Source organism: Diabrotica virgifera, chromosome 7 (assembly GCF_917563875.1).
Source record: "Diabrotica virgifera virgifera chromosome 7, PGI_DIABVI_V3a".
Lineage (NCBI taxonomy): Eukaryota > Metazoa > Arthropoda > Insecta > Coleoptera > Chrysomelidae > Diabrotica > Diabrotica virgifera.
Genome location: NC_065449.1, coordinates 22,507,894 through 22,514,718, shown reverse-complemented (window position 1 = coordinate 22,514,718; position 6,825 = coordinate 22,507,894). Strand labels below are relative to the sequence as shown.

Here is a 6,825-nt window from a genome sequence, read left to right as displayed (position 1 = left end):
ACAGATAAGAAAACTAACAGAGACACGAAAACTAATGAGAAGGAAAAAGAAAGAGTACCAGGAACAAAATCAGACATATAGAAGAAAATCGGAAGAACAGCCAAATAAGACAATCCTTTAAAGAATTTTTAGCGATCAAAACCGGATACCAAGCAAGAACAGGAAACTTTCTTTAAAACAACAGTTTCATCATTTCTTTATTTTAAACTTTTTACTGGGATTTTGTCTAGACGTACTGCTTTGCTATCTTCGCTATTTTTATTGGTATTTTAATTTTCTCATTCTTCTTCTTCCTGCTTGTTTCTCAGGCTTTAAAGCCTGTTTCTTCTTCAATATTAGCCTCCTAAATTGTTTAAGTTATCGCACCATCTTTTTCTTGGTCTGCCAATACTTCTTCGTCTATTTAGTGATTTATCTCGTGCTATTCGTGCTATGCTATCCTCTGCCATTCTACTAATTTGTTCGTTCCACTCCTGTTTCCGTTTTGTCGCCCATCCATTTATGTCTTCTACATTGCATGATCTTCTTATGTTTTCGCTTCTCTCCCTATCCAACAGACTTTTCCCTGATATTCGTCGTAGTATTTTCATCTCTGTTGTTTCTAGTAGTCGTCTCGTTTTAGATGTGTCAGGTCTTGTCTCCGCCGTGTATGTTAATATAGGTCTAATTGCTACTTTATAGATTCTTGCTTTTGTGTCTTGTCTTAGGTGTTTGTTCTTCCAAATTGTGTCATTAAAAGATCCCGCCGCTTTACTTGCTTTTGATGTTTTGCAGAATTGCGTGGATGTTAATTAAACACCGAAGTACTTCTAGTCAGTTTTATTTTAAAAGAAAACTCAATAATTCTACAAATAACTTAAACATCAAAATCAACATTTATTTTTTCTTTGACACTTATTTTTGCTTACAGTTGACATCTGACACTTATATAACATTGTTTCCAACTACATCATACAATAACAAAAATCCCCTAGATTTGCCGTTGCTTATTTTTACTGGGTATTCAACACCCCCCCTCAACGGTAAATCTCCTAGATCTAAATTAATTTTTTATTCTAAACCTAGCAACTCTCTAAATTTTTTAAACAGAGTTAAACCTAATGGTTTTGTACATATGTCAGCCTGTTGGTCACTTGTATTAAGATATTTTAATACAACAATATTTTCCTTAATTTTATCTCGTACAAAATGAAATCTAATATCAACATGTTTTAGTCTCTTATGAAATTCCGGATTTCTACTAACCCTTATAGCGCTTTGATTGTCTGCATGAATTAGAACCGCTACATAATCAGGTTTTATTTTTAAATCATACATTAAGTATCTTAGCCAACATGCTTCACTCACACATACACTTAGTGCAACATATTCAGCTTCAGTAGAGGACAAACTGACTGTAGACTGTTTCCGTGATGCCCATGACACCGTGCAATTAAAAACTTTGAATACATATCCTGATGTAGATTTTCTATCAGTACGGTCACCTGCCCAATCTGAATCTGAGTACCCTACTATCAAATTTTCCTGTTTATATTTATGTTTATAGTATATCAAACTCATAGTAACTGTGCTTTGAATATATCTCAATACTCTTTTTATTGCTACCCACAAATCGTTACTTGCACATGTTTGATACCTGCTTAATATACCTATAGCTATACACAAATCTGGTCTTGAGCATAACATTGCATACATCAAACATCCTATAGCAACTCTACATTTCTTTTCTATCTCTATGCTCTCAGATTTTTTTCGTTTGAGAAAATCGTGGTGAAAATTATTATCCATTGGTGTTGTTGATGGTTTGCAGCTTGACATGTCAAATTTCTTCAAAACATTTTTTAAGTAAACAGTTTGATTAATTTTTATTTTGCCTTCAGACAAATTTTGAGTTATGCACATACCCAAAAAATGTTTTATTTGACCTAAGTCGTTCATTTTGAAGTTTTTGTTTAAAATGTATTTTATTTTCTCAACTTCTTGATCATTTGTACCTGCCAACAGCAAATCATCAACATACAGCAAAATGTATATCCTACCTTTTTCATTTACTTTAATATAAAGACAATATTCATATTCAGATCTTGAAAAACTCAAATTTTGCATCAAATTATGAAATTTGTCATTCCAATTTTTAGGTGAACTTTTCAAACCATATAAGGATTTTCTTAATTTGCAAATAGTGCCCTCTTTTTCTTTAAATCCCTTTGGGAGTGAAATAAAAACATTTTCTTTAATATCCCCATTTAGAAATGCACTACAAACATCTACTTGATGAATTTTCATATCAAAAGTATTACACATGGCTAAGAAAATCCTTATTGATGGTAATTTTGCTACTGGACTATAAATATCATTAAAAAACATACCAATTTGTTGAAAACCTCTAGCTACCACACGAGCTTTATATTTCACTACTTTACCATTTTCATTTTTCTTTTTCTTGAACACCCACTTGCACTCAATGACTTTTTGACCATCACTACTTTGCACAAACTCCCATGTTTCATTTTCTAGCAACGCATTTATTTCTGATTGCATAGCTTTCTTCCAATTTTTACACTCACTACTGGCCACTGCATCATCATACGTCTGGGGTTCTTCATCATCACTAAAAGTCAACAAACTCATTTCGTCATCATCCAGAACATAATCATCATATCTTGAGGGTCTTTTTATATGTCTTCTCAGGTCATATCCATGCTCCTGCTCTATTTCATTCACATCTTCAACACTGCTATCAGTTTCGAGGTCACTCTCACTGCTTTCTTCTCTATTATTTTGAGGTTCTTCTGCTTCACTGTCATCTTCTTCTGACTTTATCTCCTCACATATCATCTGTATGTTTTTATTCATGTCTGTCTCCCCATTTTTTATTTCTATGGTTTTCTCGGGCAAAAATATGACATCTCGATGAATTTCAACTTTATTTTTGTCTGGGACAAATATTTTGTAACCTTTTACATCCTCACTGTAGCCAATAAAGAAACCAAACATATTTTTTGCATCCCATTTTAATCTCTTCTCTTTTGGGACATGCACTGATACTCTAGAACCAAAACTCTTGAGTGTAGAGATATTATTGACTTTCTTTTTGTACCATAATTCATAAGGTGTCACATTTTTTATGCTACTAGGGCCTGTTCGGTTTAAAACATACACTGCTGTATGTATGGCCTCTGCCCACAAGTTTTTATTCAACTTTTGCCCTTGTATCATAGTTCGGGCTGATTCAACTAGGGTTCTATTTTCCCTCTCAGCCCTACCGTTCTGCTGAGGCGTATACACTACTGATCTCTGATGTTTTATGCCTTGATAGTCAAGCATCTCCTTTATTTCTTGGTTCATAAACTCTAAACCGTTATCTGATCGTAAATTTTTCATCTTGCAGCCTGTCTCTCTCTCGGCTAATGATATAAAATTTTTAAGGTGTTTCTTAACTTCTGATTTATTTTTCATGAAATACGCGTACCTATAATTTGTATAGTCATCCTTTAACAACAGGAAATACCTATTTCCCCCTAAAGACTCTTCTTCCATAGGGCCACATACGTCTGTATGCACTAATTGTAATGGCTCACTTGCTCTTGATTCACTTAACTTGAATGGTATTCTGTGTTGTTTACCTGTTAAACACTGTTCACACACGAATTTTTCGTCTATAAAATCAATGTTATTTTGCCTTAAAAAGTTTCTCACATATGTAGTATTTTGATGTGCTAGTCTGCAGTGCCAAACTCTCAAACTTTCTGTTGTTTTTGCAGAATTACACTCTGATAAAAATACATCTACTAAACAGCTGTTTTCTTGAACTTGACCGTCAGACAAGTTTTCGTTAGGGGTGCGTTCCGAAATTAAAATATTTGCAAAGGTTTCAGTGTTTTGTTCTTGTGAGAATAACATTTTGTATAATTTGTTATCCCGTGTTGCCAATGCTCTTATTTCTCCTTTGTCATTATAAAATTCACATTTTTCATTGTTTGAAAACATCTTATAACCTTTATCTAAGGCACATCCAGCTGAGAATAAATTAAATTGTAAATCTGGCACAAATAATACATCTGAAAGGGTTGACTTTATAAATTTCTTACCATTAAATGCCCATAGAGTTATTTTTCCAATACCTTTAACTGGTAATTTTTCTCCATTTCCGACTTTTACTTGTTTTTTATAGCTTATCTCTATCAAATCTTCAAACAGATCTTGATTCCAGCACATATGTTCGCTAGCTCCTGTGTCCAAGCACCATTCATTTTTATTTTTCTTACTCCCAGTATATACCATGAATGCATTACTGTCAATTTTATTTTCTTCTCTGCTTGTCTGTTGTTTTTCATTTTTATTTTTATTAAACCAACACTCTTGTAAGTTGTGTCCTCGTCTTTTACATTGACTGCATACTTTTATGTCTTTCTGGCTATTATTATCTCTCTCTTTCTTCTTGAAAAAGCAATTTTTCGCAATATGGCCACCTCTGCCACAAAAATGGCACTTTAATCTGGTTTTCTTTTGCCCTTTAAATTCTCTGCTTGTATCACTTTTCATCGCCAATGCTGTGCTGCCCTGTGCTGACTTACTTCTTTCTTCTTCGATAAGTAGTCTTGATGTAAGTTCATCTAGGGTTTGTTTATCAGATGGTACGGATTCCCATGCGGATCGAAAATGCTTATATTCCTCTGGCAATGCCATAAGTATTTTTGTCATGATCATTTTATCGGACAGCTCTTCACCAGCTTGCTTTAGCTTATTTTTTATCTCTTCAAGCTGTGATATGAATGAGGCAACATTTTTACCTGATGAAAACTCCAAGAGAAAAAACTTTTGTTGCATTAAATGAATGCTCACCTCTGACTCTTTGTCGTAGACAGACTTCAACTTTGTCCACATATCTTTCGAGGTCTCACAGGATAAAATGTGTGTCATAGGGCCTTGCTCTATTCTGGTTACTATAAATTCTTGTGCTTTTGAATCACCAGCATCCCATTTCTTTTGGTCATCTCCAGTAGTGCTCGGTCTCACAGACTTTCCTATTACTATGTCATAATAACCACGGCTTTTTAGCACTACCCTTGTTTGAAATTTCCAGGCTACCCAGTTGTCACCACCACTAAGTTTCAACGCAGCCGATGAATTTTCCATTTTTCGGATTTATGTTTTTCTTTTTTTATGTATATATACTCGAGCTTCTTTTTCACCTTTTTTTCAGCTTTTCTTTTTTTTATTTTCGTTGGCCGCGGCAAACTACCGACACAGGCTCTTCAACACTGACTTTTTTACTGGCGAAATACTCACGAAACAAGTGATCTGGGCCCATAACCTGATGTTTTGCAGAATTGCGTGGATGTTAATTAAACACCGAAGTACTTCTAGTCAGTTTTATTTTAAAAGAAAACTCAATAATTCTACAAATAACTTAAACATCAAAATCAACATTTATTTTTTCTTTGACACTTATTTTTGCTTACAGTTGACATCTGACACTTATATAACATTGTTTCCAACTACATCATACAATAACAAAAATCCCCTAGATTTGCCGTTGCTTATTTTTACTGGGTATTCAACAGCTTTTAAGCTTTGTTGTCGTACTTTCTCTTCAACGTCTCCGTAACTGGTTATATCTATTCCCAGATATCTAAACCTTGCTTCCTGCTTTATTATTTTCCCACCAATTTCGATTTTACATCATAGTGGGTATTTAAATGTTGTCATACATTTGGTTTTTTCTGCTAATATCATATTGTATTTCTTGGCTGTTGTATTTAAGATGTTTGTTAATCTTTGGAGATCGTCTTCTGTCTCGGCGATTAATGCGGCGTTGTCTGCATAACATAATATATGGATTTTTTTGTTCCCCATTTTGTAACCATGACCTTTGCGTACTGCTTCTATTATTTCGTCCATTATTATATTAAAGAGCAGTGGGCTTATCAAGTCACCTTGTCTGACTCCGCTTTGTACTGGTATAAACTGCGTTAGTTTTCCATTTATCTTTGCCTCTATTCGAATATGAAAGTAGATGTTTTCGATGGTTTGTATAATATTGATTGGTATGTTTCTTCTATACAGTAAATGTAAGACGTCTTCGACTTGGATGCGATCGAAAGCCTTTGTCAGGTCTATAAAACATAGATTATATTAAACTTCCTCTTTCAATATCTTTAAAGCCATACCGTCTTCTACTTCTACTTCCATTTGTTCTGTTCTCTTGTCTTTGAACAACTCATTAATGCATTCTGTCTATCTTCCCAGTTGACACAAATTTTTAAGATTCACACTAATTAGACAAGGCGAAAACGGCGGGTTAGTTAGAAAAAATATTCCCATGAGATTTTTTTGCATAATCACATTATTGAGACATCCCAGAATAAGGTTCAAGAAGTCGCCCACGTGAAAAGTGGTCAATTATTTTAACAATTTGTTTTAATCAAATTGCAAAAATCAATAATTTTGGCCCGTACAAATTTTTGTTAGGTTTTTTGGACCATTCTGGACAAAAAAGGTCTCTTATAATTTTTCTCTAAAGTTGATTGTTTTCGAGTTATAAACAATTTGAAATTGAAAAAAACGAAAAATGGCGATTTTCAAGGCTTAATGAATTGGTTAAAAGTTATTATTATGAAAGTCAGAAAGTGACTAAATCAAATTTTAAAGCCCCCCCTACAAGATCCTGAAGAAATTTTTGTCATAATTTTATTAATAAGCTGTTATTTTTAAGTAATAATAATGCACGCCAGCACGTATGAGGCGGCCGTCTATGGTGAGTGCGACAGAGATGCCATTCCGGCAGTCCAATGGGGCATCTTACTCGCACTCACATTTACA

The 6,825-nt window shown here is 33.9% G+C and overlaps 1 long non-coding RNA gene across 1 annotated transcript; it reads right to left on the bottom strand.

The window, feature by feature from the left end:
- Positions 1-803: 803 nt before the first annotated feature.
- On the bottom strand, positions 804-5,561 carry LOC126887735 (uncharacterized). Its single transcript, XR_007699177.1, has 2 exons — positions 5,394-5,561; positions 804-835 (listed from the first exon to the last, which is right to left on the bottom strand). It is a non-coding gene; the product is annotated as an uncharacterized LOC126887735 (long non-coding RNA).
- Positions 5,562-6,825: the final 1,264 nt, after the last annotated feature.